At 34.9% G+C, this 15,095-nt stretch overlaps 1 pseudogene; it reads right to left on the bottom strand.

Moving 5' to 3' along the window:
• The window catches only part of LOC149205770 (putative galactinol--sucrose galactosyltransferase 1), a 30,407-nt pseudogene extending 15,707 nt beyond the window's left edge, over positions 1-14,700 (bottom strand).
• Positions 14,701-15,095: the final 395 nt, after the last annotated feature.

Raw genomic sequence — 15,095 nt, 5'->3', positions numbered from 1 at the left:
TCCTCAACCCCTCAGCAATCTAAATCCACCATCTCAAACAATTTCTAGTACATAAATCCTTTGTCTACCTCGTCCCACAGAACACGTATGTATCCCTGATTTGATTTCCCGGACCCAACTTGCCTCTTCCATTTGATCTAGCAACCGAACATCAAAAATCAAACAAAATACTTTGAGCTAGTATACCTAGCCTAAAATCCATATTCATTTCAGTCATCTCAACTGAGATTGACAAGGAGAGAGCCCTCTCCCAACTTGGTAGGGCTAGCTACCAGGTTAAGCGTGGTTTGTAGTTATCCTAGGATTGCCTCCCTTCAGCGTGAGGTGGATCCAGGCTCTAACATAGTGGCGACCATACTGGGGAACATAATGTTATGTTTCTCAGCAAATTGTATCAAGTTCAGGTCTGATTGTTGATGGTGGACAACAATCAGACATCGGAAGGCTGAAATCATTCACCTGGCGACTCCAAATCAGTTTCGAGATCAGATCCAAGGACTCCACTAGAGGATGAACTTGACCAACAAAAACATGAAAGGACAATATGGAAACATCAGGTATTCAATTTGGAATTTCATCCAAGACATCATTATCTTTGTTATAAATTATTTCTTCTCTTTTCCCGAGAATGTCAAGAAGACTTTGCAAAGTATATTGTATTCGAGAAAAGATCCTAGACCTGCATTTGATTCCTTCCCTTTGAAGATTGTGAATACCAAATATTCGCATGCCTTTGATCTTGATCAAGACCCTTTTTCTGAATCTTGTGATGACCGTCTTTGAACTAATGAGCCTAAAGAGACCAAGACTGATTCTACACCTTCTGTACATATCCCTATACCTTGTAAAATTCCAGATAGATACAAGCCTCTGATTTTACCTCCTATATCTCACACTTTCCCTAAAAATCATTACCTATATCTACCAAGATTTGATGGTGACTGTGACAACCTCACTGCTGAGAGACATGAACTAAATTTTGAGTATTTTCTTGACCTTTTTGAAGTTGATGAAGAGGATGTCAGTGTTAGGCTTTTTGCTCTTTCTTTGCAAGGCAAAGTCAAGAGTTGGTTCAAAACCTTACCTGGTGCGAGCATCTCAGATTTCCAGCAATTTGTCCAAATGTTCCTCGACGGGTGGGTGGTAAGACAGAACCCTTTCTTGATTCTAGAAGAGTATAACCAGCTGAAAAGGATGCCAAGGGAGACAGTACAACAGTTTTCTACCAGATTTAATCAAGTTTATTGTTCTATGCCTGTTAATATAAGACCTCCTCCTGGATCTGCCCTCTTGCACTACCTGGAAGCATTTGATCCGGAAATGGAGTTTCAGCTGAGAGAAAGGAACCTTCAACACTTGAAGAAATGCAGAACAATGCAGTAGATGTAGAGGCTAATTTGCTGATAAGAAGGGAAACGTTGAAGGAAGAAGAGATGAAGAACATAGATCCAGAGGAATCGACATCTTTGGAGGTAAAACTCGAAATTGTGGTAAGTGCAGTAGAAGAGATGATGCAAAAGATCACCACAAGGAATGCTTATGATGTTCAAGATCATGGCTCGCTGATTGAAGAAGAACAAGTGGCTGATCCAAAACATCTTCTTTCTTATCCTAATTGTCATAGATCTGATAATGATTGTTTTATGGATAAACTTGCAGAAGAGAGATCTGTTGATTTGACATGTATGCTTGATAATGTGTTTTATACTGATGATTTGCCTCAGTTTGATCAGTATGATGATGATTATGTTCTCCAAACAGAAGCTAATCTTGTAGAAAAATCAGCAGCTAGTTTGTGGAAGGAGGAAGTTCAATTTCAGCAGTTCGAGTATAATGATCCACCTCTGTATATCAGCTATGAAAATGAGTAGGAAAGTGCAGCAAATTTTGAAGTAAGTGAAGGATCTTTGCCTTTTTGTTTTGCTTTGTTTTAGATCATCAGAGACAACTTTCATGCAATCAGAAGTCAACCGTCGATAAGTTTCGATATTGACCATGTTGAGGGCAATGAAATCCTTGTTCAAGACTTTTCATATCCAGATTTGTAGCGCCCAAATGCCATTGAATGTCAGGTTGTAGATGAACAATTGGAAGCTGGAACATATGATCAAATGATGCAAGATGATTCCGTACCATTATGTTTTGAATCATTTCAGTTTTTGAAGAGAAATTTGCATAATATATCTTCAAAGAAGGATGAGTAGCCTGTAGAAAATCATGTAATCTCATTAGAACCAATAGAAAATGGGTTGCAACAATCTTTTCAAGTTTTTCACGATCCAATAGTTGATGTGTTGGGTGATGTCTGCAGTCAAAGTCCTTCTCCATTAGCTACCCGTGAGCTTGAAACAAGTATTGATACAAACTTGATTTGGCAGCCGGTTTCTTTGTCATTATTAGCAGGAGTCTCGTCACAATGCTTAGATGAAAGTTTTCATTCATGGTACGATGAGAAGAAAAGTAATCCATTGGATGAGCAAAGTCCCAGTGCACATGAATTTCATGATCCTTATGCAGTCTTTTTGGAGGCAAATAGAGAATCTATATTATTTAATTTGGGAAAATTTGGATCTGTTTACAAGTTTTCATGGGAGTTTTCTTTCATTAATTCTCTCTTATGGTTCATAAGAAATCACTTGCAAAGAATTCAAACAGCAGCCAAAATGCTTACTTGGTTGCATTTTTTGTTTCATTTCACATGATCAGGTGATGAATGGAACAATTAGAGTAGGTTTTATTGAATAAGCTCCATTTTGAGCATTTTTCCAGTTTTTCAGTTGCATTTTAGTATCGAGTTAGTTTTTAGTTGAGTAAAAGTTAGTTTGTGTCGTCAAGTCGTCAGTTTTCAGTCATGCATTTTAGTTTGAGTTTTTGACTCCATTGCCCAATGGATAAGGCTACTAGATCTACGGTGGTCTTGTCACCTCCAAGGAGCTACCATCCCCATTGGAGCTAATGCTAGTGTCAGCCTTTGAAGCCTTCCTCCAGTGATCAAACATGCTATTACAAAGTGATTTTAAGGTGTCAAGGTCAAATTTTGTCATTTCAGTGAGTCTTCAAGTAAAATTTGGTCACTAGGTATTAGGTCTAGGATTTGTTTTCACTCATTTCAAAGTTTTCCAAGTTTTGGTCCATATCACCATTCGGGCGAGTGTACCATCATTCAAAAAGTTTTCATCATCATTTCAGGTTCCAATGGGTCATTTTACACCTTGTTCGTGCTTCAATTGTACTTAGGTAAGGCTCATTTCCCTCTCTTAGGGTTTTGAAGGTAATTTCTCTTGGATGGTAAAATCATCAACAAAACTTGTATCCTGATGCTCATACACCTTCCCCTATCCTTAATGTACCTTCTTAAGCACTTCCCATCACTGATATCCTTCAAATTGATTATTTTCCCACAAACCCTAGCTTCTTGCTACAATTTGACAATTTTCTAGGCTAGGCCTGTGTTTAGCCCTTTTGGACCCCTTCCCCTCACTCAATCTTTGAAATTCCACTTTCCATTCCTTCCTAACATCCCTCCCTATTTTCCAAAATCTTCTTAAGAATTGATCAGCCCCTTATCCCCTTCATTTCCCTTCATTTCTACAAAACCCTTGTTCCACACATTGGGGTAGGTTTTACTCAAATGATGTTTCTGAGAAATAGAAGATGAATTTGACAAAAGTGAGAGAGGTTTTTGTCCATAATAGGCCAAGGAAGAAAACCTCCTTCACTTTTTACACAGGTGTCATGGTTTTAGAGAAATGTCAAAAATAAAGTTGTCTCAGGAGGGTTGCTGCACCTCTGGAGTGGCCTTGGGAAAATAAAGATTTCTCCTAGCTTGGTTGGCCAAATGATTTTATTGATGAGTCAAATGATAGCTAGACACAAATATATTTCCAATGAGCTATCATGAGCTCAATTTGGAGTTGTGAAAGATCTTCAAAAGTTGATTGCAACAGCACTATGCATTTAGGCAGCCTGATTTTGCACATTTTGACTAGTCTTGGGAGATTTGACTTTTAAAAGAGAAAATGAACTCCAAATTGAAACATTCAAGATGATCTAGAAAGTAGACTCGACAAGATTTCCAACAAGCTATCTTGCACCAAATTTGGACATCGGGAAGGCCTCCAAAACTTTGTCTGAATGCGGCACTGTGCATAGAATCAGTGGCGCTGCACATTAATTTTTTTGCACAGGGATTTCCAACTTTTGATAGGGACACCTTCTTACAAAATGGCTTGCATATTTAGAATCATCATGAAAAAATAAGAAAACCCAAAAAGTTTTAGAAGATTTGGACAAGATCTTGGCCACCAAAAGGGCAAAAAACACCCAAAAATGCTCTCTCTGCCACTTTTTTGACCCACATGAGGCAGTCTTGGGAGAATCAACTTTTTGAGTGGAAAATGACCTCCAAATCAGGAAATTCAACTTGTTCTAGAAACTAGATAGGCAGGGCTTTCCAACAAGCCATTGGGCCTGATTTGGACACCGGGAAGGCCTCCAAAACTTCCCCTGAAGTGGTGCTGCGCATTAAATGAATTTTGCCATTTTTGCTAGAAAAGCCAAAATTTTCCTAGTTTTCTCTATAGTTGACTTTTTCTTATTCTCTTGGTAAGTGTGGCATGGTAAATGATGTAACTTGTTGTAATTATGGATCAAAAACACTTGATAAGGTAGATACATCAAGTTAAAAGTGGTTTTGATGATGAAGGAATTGGTTTCCTAAGTTTTAGAGGCAAGTTGTTCCACTGCTTACTTTTGTATTCCTAGTTTAGATATGGTTGAAACCACCCCTCTTCTCATGGTTTTGACCCATGATAGCTAGTTTGAGTAGTTTTCTTTCCTATATGATGTACTCTTTCAGTCATTTGTAAAGGTTGGACTCTTGTGGAAGCTCTCAACTCTATTGTATATCTCTACAACAGTTGGCAAGGAATAAAACCAGGTTTCACAGCTATTTTTGTGGGATTCTTGTGATATTGAGTTTATGTATTGTTTCTTATTTGTAATGAGTTTCTCTGATGTTTTATATGTATCCACATCTCTCTCTCTCTCTTATAAACTAAATGAATCAAGATAAATAGACGAAATATACTATTTTACAGTGCTTTGTCTTGGGAATGCATTTGGTTTTCTGTGTTTTCAACAGTTTGAAGAGGATTCATGCTCCTCATGCCCTCCTAAACCCCTCAGCAGTCTAAATCCACCATCTCAAACAATTTCTAGTACATAAATCCTTTGCCTACCTCGCCCCACAGAACATGTATGTATCCCTGATTTGGTTTCCCGGACCCAACTTGCCTCTTCCATTTGATCTAGAAATCAAACATAAAAAATCAAACAAAATCCTTTGAGCTACTATACCTAGCCTAAAATCCATATTCATTTAAGTCATCTCAACTGAGATTAACACCAGGCTCTAACAAACTTCATCGACCCATTTCCTAAGAGATCTAAGCGAACAGGTGAAAAATATATAATAACTGCAGTCAAATATTTAACAAAGTGGGCAAAAGCAGAACTTGTAGAATCATGTACTAAAGAAGTAGCATCCAAATTTATATATGAAAACATAGCAATTCATTTCAGCTATCCACTGCTTCTTATTGGCGATAGGGAACACATTTAGTTAATGGTACAATTGAAGTATTAACGAAGAATTTTATGGTCAAAGACATGAAGACTAGAATGTATCACCCTCAAGGAAATGATAATGTTGAATCGTTCAACAAAACATTACATAAAGGACAAATGAAAATTTATAATATAAACAAACATGACTGGGATGATAAATTTCCAGTGGTCCTATGGGAATATCGTCAGGGGCAATTTTAAGAACCCCCCTAAATTTATTTGTATAATAAATGGGCGAATCCCCATGATACATAGGAAAAACGGAAGGCAACTTTATTAATAATATAATATGTATATTTTTTGGCGAATCCCTCACCAGATTATATTATCTTGTAAAATCATGGCGAATGACTAGTACAAAATGGTGAATCACTAAGAAACCCAAGGGTTGTTGCAGTCGCTTGGAACCAAGAGGGTATTCAAGAAGAAATTATAAAATAACTTGACTATGTTGTTGGCGAATCAGAAGAGCTTGACTAGTTACCATCAAACATGCCACTTTAGTGACTAGACCATACAAATCTGGAACCAATAGTTTCCGCCTAACAATTGATTTCAAAAGCGATATTGCAATGATAATTGAGATACTCTTTAAATATATAAAGATTGGACATTTGAGAAGCATCTTTAATGGATCATTTGAGATGGTTGTATTTGCATGTCTCAAAAGCATAACAAGTAAATCAACAAAAGACTTCATTAATGGACTGTCACTCTTTCTTGATGTTAGGACCATATTAAAAACTAAGGAGGTAATATTACTACTGTGAATATCAATACAAGGAAGGGAAAGTCTCAACATTGAATCCAACCATTTCATAGAATGTGATATAACTCGTTCATACTTAGATTTCAAACAATGCCCTAATAGTTGTATAAAAGGGGGTCTAACATCACTATTAAATATTAATCACTCTTATCTACTTTTAGTTTTCTCATATGGTTCTCAAGAAGTTTCAGTGAAAACACTGAAATTAGATACCTATTAGGTGTATCTAGCTTATCATCATTAGTTCCCTTCATCGAATTTTTATATGAGTCCAATGATCTTGAAGATGTCAGGCTAGGTTTAATAAACAAAGCAGTCTTCCTACCCATATTTTCTTCCTCCATACCATCCTCAATCAATCCATATACAAAAAAAAACAAATATGTTTGACTTAATGATGCATTAGCTTGAAGATTGGTTGCTAAATAGTGTAACATGGACTCAATCTTAACTTTTTCTTTTGGTGTAAGTGTTCTATGAAAATTTCATATAACAAGTACCAACAATGTACTAGCATGCATAGAGAAAGTAATACTGTGAGCAATTAATTGCAAATTTTCAAAATATTTGGTACTCCTTGTCTCCTTCATTTTGAAGGCAATTGTTTCAACTTCCTTTTCTTCAACGATCCCATGATATCATTTTCTACAACATCTAGAAGTTGTTGCACACAATAATCAATATATCTAATGTCCAGGGAAGATGAAACTTTCGATAGGACAAGGGGACAAAAAAATTAATATGTATATATACATATTAATTATATATAATATATACTTTAGTCAAAGTCAAAGTCATGTTCACTAGTTTTGTCGTTCTCAATATCAATCCAAGGAAAAAACAAATTGTCAATAATGTACTATAGAAAAACTATGCCCACAAGGCTTTGGATTAACAGTGAATGGATGCACTATTAAGACGCTCAATCACAATTTAAATCCCCCATGGATGTTTACCCCAAAAACTATATAATAAACAAGAAAGATAATTTCCATAGATAACCAAATTGGTTAAGAGAAAAATGCTCCAAAACAAAAACAAGGGTCAAATGTGCAAAGCAGAAACAACTTAATCGACCTATCTATTTGGTTGCAACAGTTCCTCATTCTCAAGGTGCAAACCACAATGTAGTGACAAAGTCCTTCAAGATGCAAACACATTAAGGTTTGTGCCTTGAATTGTTTGCTTCCTCTTAGTGCTAAATAGATCCAGAGCTTAAGATGGGACCATCAAAAGAAAGAATCTTCCCTTTTTTGTCAATTGGAACATTATGCATACACTCATGCATGGACACAAAAAGTACTAGGCATATCCCCCATATAGGTTGTAGAATATACCTCTTGCAACCATTAGGACTAAAACCAATAATTTTTTTTACCTAACATAAATTGAGCACCCCTCAACAGATCGGGCAACAGCATGGTATTTACCCATTGGATGAAGACTCTATATTATAAATATATAATAATGATCTACTGTTCGTAGACTTGAAGCTTAGAAAATAAACTTGGAAGTACAAACAATAGATATATTATAAGGGGAATTACATGGAACATATCCCAATCAGGTTGCATAAACTCTCCCAAGAAAATGTTGTTGTAAGCTACAAAAGCAATATGAATGGCATGTGATGCAAGATCACTTGGCCATAAATCATCAGCGGCTCTTATAATAACAATCTATTTGGAACTGTATAAACTATTCAATACAAATTTGTTACTGTTACATTCAAGGGAGAGAAAAGATTGGTCAGATTGTTTGTTTACTACAAGAAAACATACACAATTCTATGGCACTGACCTATAAAGACTCCAATATGGACATATATGCTGATCCAAAATTATATGTTTCATTTACAAAACCACCTTCATTTACTCATATCGCTATAAATTCATTGTGTCAAGGATAGAAAGTGCTAAAATCTATAATGGATCACTTTTGGAACTCCAATGTTTAGCTTAGAAATATCAACATATTATGATAGAAACATGTTAGTTTAAAGAAAACATCACGCTAGCCTTTAATTTAATACTGAAAATATCTTATGCAATTGACTATAGCGAGGTATTCACTAAGATATCACACTATCCAAATAGGAGATCCAATATAATGGGTAAAATTTATCAATAAAATGGAATAGGGTAATAAACACCTTGCAACAAATGTTCTACAGTCCTGCGGCTGCAAAGCAGAGGACTTACATTCTGCTAGAACATGTTTCAAAATCGTGAAATGTATGTTGTCAAGTTGCATAGCTATAGAGATGCACTCCATGTGAATAGATATTCCTAATTTCTGAGTTTTCCTGAGCATGCCTCAGATGTAACTACTGTACTCGCCAGTGGAAAAAGGTAATTCAAAAGAGTAGAAAAAAGGGAATATAATCTCACTTAAACATAGTGCACAAAAGGGAATAGAATCCTGATTGGCTTGTGTGCATTATGTTTAAGTGAGATTCTATTCCCTTTTTTTCTACTCTTCTAAATTGTCTTTTTCCACTGGTGAGTACAATAGTTACATCTGAGGCATGCTTCGAAAAACTCAGAAATCAGGAATATCTATTCCCATGGAGTGCATCTCTATAGCTATGAAACTTTATAACATACATTTCAAGCTTTTGAAACGTATTACAGCAGAATGCAGGTCCTCTTCTTGGAAACTACAAGACTGAAGAACCTTTGTTGCAAGGTGTTTATTACCGTATTCCAGTTGATTGATAAATTTTACCCTGTATATTGGATCTCCTGTTTGGATAGCGTGATATCTTAGTGAATGCCTTGCTACAGGAAATTGTAGAAGATATTTTCAATATTAAATTAAAGGCTAGTGTGATGTTTTCTTTAAATTAACATGTTGCTATCAAAAGATGTTGATATTTCTAAGCTAAACATTGGAGTTCCAAAAGTGATCCATTATAGATTTTAGCACTTTCTATCATTGACACAATGAATTTATAGCGAGATAAGTAAATGAAGGCGATTTTGTAAATGCAACATATAATTGCAAATCAACATATACGTCCATAATTTTGGATCAACATGTACGTACATAATTGTGGATCAACATATGCAGAGGGAAATTTTGAGAAATAAAGGCCTCCATTTCTTGATGATACTGGCTAACCAATTTAACACGATCACCATGTCCTACACCTAATGTCTCGATAATATTCTAGACGTCCTCTTTGACACCATTAATGCCAACACTTGCTAGATACGAGCGAAGATTGTCATAAAATTGAAACAATTTTTTGGGATGGACTAAGCCCAATCCATTTAATTTTATGCATTCTAATGCCGCATCTGGTTGGTGATGTAGAATCCCACGAGGCTCAATAGGGAACGAAAATTTTGAATTATAATGCTCCATTCCAGAAACATCAGGCTTCACTCCTCCCTAGTAACCAGTGATAGAGTGCCAAACATAAATGTACCTGGAATAATAAAAATTTAATATAAATTCAGAACAAAGAAGCAAGCCAAATCAACTATGGTGGTAAGTAGCCCGCATATACAAATGATAGTTTAAATATATTGACTAGTCACTAAACAAAGAATGTAGCTTATGAATTCATGAGGCAAGTGCCAGAATGCAGGGTTTGGAGCATATAGATAAATAAGGAGTACAAATGAGTAATTCCTAATGGACAACTAAGGCAAATTACTTTAAATTGCGGGTCTTCTTTGCTTATGTATCAATGTGTTTGAGACCCAAAGCAGGATCCTCTTGTCTGTGACCAGTCTTTCCATCTTTTTGAAACTTATAATTCTCTTTTATATGTGTTAGCCAATTTGCAAAATTGAATTATGAGCCCATAGAATGTTTAGAGTTCCACTAGAAAATTGAGAATCAAAATGAAATTATCTTCAGATTATAAGAACTATGAGAATAAAAAGGAAATTATCTTCATATTGCAAGAATATTGAGAATCAAAAGGAAATTATCCTTAGATTTCAAAGAGAGATGAATTATTGTCTTCAAATGTCATATTTGAAGAAAAAAGAAGGTCAAACCTACTTTGTTGTATTTCCAACTGTAGGAGGATTTCCATTAGGGTCCATTTCAACGTATCTCCAGCCATCATCAAGAAGCAAAAACTTTGGAGGGGTGCTCCCTTTCTCTAGATTGTTAAAGAAATACAAAAAATCACAAACATTTGGATTTGGACCCTTAGGATAAGGTCACTGTGTAACTACATCTCGACAAGAGTTGATGTATGATTACAAAACATAAAAGGGGGGCAGGAAAAATAATATAGCTTTCTAAACCTTGTTTTACACCCTTAGTTGTGACATATGTGTAAAATTCTTCCCATGTATACCACCCAAAAAAATTGAGTATATTAGGTAATTGCAAGAGAAATATTCAAATCATAAGGCTACATAGAACCAACAAGAACTTATAATGACTTAGTAAAACAATACATGGATGTGTCATTCTCAATTAAAAGTTAAGGCGAGCTAAACGTTTTAGCACATAGAACAAATTCAGACACCATTGGAAAGAACCAAGATTCCATTCTATGAGAAATTACCGTCTTTCTTTCAAGATGGGAAAAGGTTTTATAATGCCTCTCAACAACCCTGCACTATAATAATTGATGTTAATCATATAACATTGATTCTAAAATCTGAGAAGTTCCAAAAGAGAGTAAATTAAATAAGAAAGGTTTTAGAATGCCTCTCAACATCCTGCGCTATCAATAATTGATGTTAATCATATAACATTGATACTGAAATCTAAAATATTCCAAAAGAGATGAAATTAAACAAGAAAGTTGAAACATGGAAAGGTTCTCACTTCACTGCACTAAGAATAACTTCATGTGGATTGGTTCCAACACAACAACAACAAAGGAAAAAAAATAAAAAAAAATAAAAAAGTTCTGACTTCACTTCACTGCACTAAGAATAACTTCATGTGGATTGGTTCCAGCACAAACAAATAAACAAATAAAAAAAACCTGAATAAACTCCTTGAGTTGTCTCAACAACAGGATCTCCTGCCAATACGAAGTAAATTCAAGAGAAAATAAAAATGCCTATTTTACTCCAAGGAATTGAAAAATTGAGTCACATTAAGAATTTTGTACTATAATTTCATAATCCCTACAATTCTTACTGCTTTCCAGATAGATTTCAAACTCATTGTTTTCATTTCTTTGCAAAAATGCTCTGAAAGATCCTTCCAACAGTGGTAAGAAAACAATATAGATTGTTGGCTCTCCAATGCCATCGCCAACACCAGTTCTCAGAGGTGAACCTTCAATACCCTCAACTAGCAAAAATTTAGTCTCAAATGGGACATATCTACCATAGGAGCCCATCCTCTGTGTCATCCACCAGAGCTTGAAGCGAAACAAAGACATAAAACGAAGGCCTCTGTAAAAATACATATTTAATCATCCATCATAACCCATAGAAAATAATTGTGATCAGAATAACCAAAAAAGTCCCCCAAAAGTGCACTTCTTGCAGCTATCATAATGCATTGTAGTCCTACACATTCAAGTTGACATTTTCTGAATACAAGATGCTGGTAATAAGGATTTCATACACTTAAGCATGCACTTTCAGTAAATTAATGAAACCAAGTCTTGACAATAAAGAAAACATCCAAATTGAAGACAAACAATATCCTAATATAATAGTCTCCTACATGAGATTTTATTGCATTATAAAGCATGTAATCTTCAGTATGTCATTCAAAATTCTCATAAATTATTAAAACTGAGTCCTCATCAAAAGTTCAAAACAAAAAAACAAGAGATCCAAATATCATTCTGGTGTTTATTATCATACATGAACATGTAGTTTCTTCAGAAATTAATGAAACTCATTCTTGACCAAATCATGTTGCAACTAAAAAAACATAAAACGATAGATTCCAATACCCAACATTCTACTACTTCGGTTTTTACATAAGTAGATCATGTAAACTATCATACTACTGAAAAAAATAATAGTCAAAATGACCTTCAAATTAGGCTTCTGAATACAAGATCAAGTTCCCCCAAAAAAAGTGTAAAACACAAAAGCAAATGCAGCTAGGCTTCTGAATACAAGATCAAATTCTCCCAAAAAAAAGGTGTAAAACATAAAAGCAAATGCAACTATGCTTCTGAATACAAGATCATGTTCCCCCAAAAAGGTGTAAAACACAAAAGAAAATGCAACATTTTGTTGCTTAAGATCGTACAGAACCTAAATACATTTTGTTGTCACAAAAACAACTAGTAAAATGAATCAGATCGTTACCCTAGAGAAAGCCACATAAAAAAAGTTAATAGCACAAACAACCTTCAAATTAAGCTTGATTTTGAACCCCTAATCTTCAGAAACAACAATTTTCCATGAACAATTTAGTTGCAGGGAAAAACCATTCTACAAATTGGAGAATCTTGAATTTTCTAGTCCCAATAAAACACCAAATATAGCCTACAAAACTATAAATTACACTACTGAAAAGAAGATAAAACTCCCACCCCCAAAAGAACCATAAAAACTGCAAAACCATATATTTTAGTAGCCTCAATGGGAAAAAGGCATCAAAAACATCTTGCAAAATAGGCTACTCAAAAGAATATCAAGCTTCCTTGAAAAGCAAATGAAAAGTCGTCTACATCACTAAGACATTTATGGGCAAAAACAACCAATCAAAAACTTGCAATAACAATTATAAAAAAATTTCAAGGAGAAACTCAATCAAAATCAGTACCCCTGATAAAATCAATAAACCTCAAACCAAAAAGTAAAACAACTTGATGACTATACCACTCAAAAAATAATCAAACCTTCAACATTTATGCATAAAAACAACCAATAAAAAGCTTGTAATAACAATTATAAAAAGATTGCGAGGAGAAGCTCCATAAAAATCAAAAACCCTGATAAAATCAATATACAGAAAAACTCAAACTAAAGAGTAAAACAACTTGATTACTATCACATTCAATAGATAATCAAACCTTCACCCACCTCCCACAAGAAAAACAAAGAAAAAATAAAATGGAACCATGAAAAGCATTAGAATTTAGAATGGACATCAAATAGACAATATTTGTTTTATTGCTGAGGATTTCCCATTCTCATCAGTCGCAACAAAAAAATTGTTGCATGCACATGAAAACATTACTAGCGATGTTGGATCATTGTAGATTCCTTATGAGGAGGTCAAAGAAAACCAACCAACAAAGAGTGAAAATATGAGTGCTCAATTCACATATACCTGTTAGAATTTCAATTTTCACCTACCCAATTCTCAAAACTTCCAGGAATTACCAATGCTCAACTTTCTGAAAGTTATAAAGAATAATAAACTACAAGAATGATAATAAAAACAAGCACAAATTATATTTAAACCCTTGTGAATAAGGTTGTATCAAAATGAAAAGTGAAAAACTAAAATGAACCAGATAAAAGACACAAAAGCTAATCTGCACTCTCTTCATGGTAGGCAGAGGCAGCACCAGACTTGCCTGAACGACTTCCATAATCCTTTTGATCAAGAAGATTCAAAGAGTGCCTCACCTCCATCATTCAGGCTATAATCATCGAAAATTCATAAGTGATAAATATGAATTTTTTCCAGGATGATAATGTGGATCGTAATAAACATTGGATAAGATTTGAATGATGATCTGTCTACCTACTCGAAATAAAAAACCACTCCACAAACCCTCCCCCAATATGACCTCCCAAATCACAAAAAGAAAAGAAAGAATGAATTATTCTCATTGGCATTGAAAACAAACCCAACTTCAAAAGGTTCACCACCCCACAAGCCAGTCAAAAACACAAACAAAACATATCGTATCAAATTCACAAAAATAGAGGGAATCCCAACCCAAAATAAAATAAAAATATCATACCATTGCTAATAAATGTATATTGACCCCAAAAAATAAATACACATTCATATTAAAATAAAAAATGCCAAATCCCGAAGGAAAGGTTTGAAAAATTCACTCGAGATGCCTAATAGGACAAATATGATGACTCTTACTCTAATCCGACGTGGCTCCCAAAAACACTGTTAACCATTCCCATGCCTGATGCAAGGGTCAAGGTGATATTCCCATGAACATTGGACAAAACACATTTCCCCAACACCATCAACTCCTCTTCCGCGATAGAAATACCAGGAGTCACAAGCATTTTCACCGTTCTTAGAGTTCTCTCCACGTGTAAATTTATATGTTTCTGTGAAGTAAAACAATAACATTCTCATGAAATTACAGACACCCCTTCCATGAAGTATTGGGTGCGAATTACAAAGAAAATACACCCCCTTCCTACTGAAGGAATTTTATCACTGAGAGGACCTGCATAGCATAACACAACAATGAAGATGAATTTGATTGAATATAGGGGTGAGGTTTATATGGATTTCTTGTATGGTCTCCTCGGTGTTGCTCTGCTCTAATATATTGTAATAAAATAAAGTCTTGCTTGAAAACGAGTCATGACCTGTGTAAAACTCACGAATGCATTTCTATTCTCTAATATATTTTATATAAACCAAAGTCTCTTGCTTGAAAACGAGTCATGACCTGCATGAATAGAGACTAAGTCTCTTGCTCGAAAATTAGTTCTGAACTGAATGAATGGGGATTGAGTCTCTTTCTCGAAAACGAGTCACGACCTGCATGAATGGAGACTGTGTAATTTATTCAGGTGACTCTCCTGAATTTAACCTT

This window comes from Pinus tabuliformis, chromosome 1_2 (assembly GCF_031772625.1).
Source record: "Pinus tabuliformis cultivar Carrire ecotype Pingquan chromosome 1_2, CPIR1, whole genome shotgun sequence".
In the NCBI taxonomy this organism is placed as follows: domain Eukaryota; kingdom Viridiplantae; phylum Streptophyta; class Pinopsida; order Pinales; family Pinaceae; genus Pinus; species Pinus tabuliformis.
This window is presented reverse-complemented; position numbering and strand designations above follow the sequence as displayed.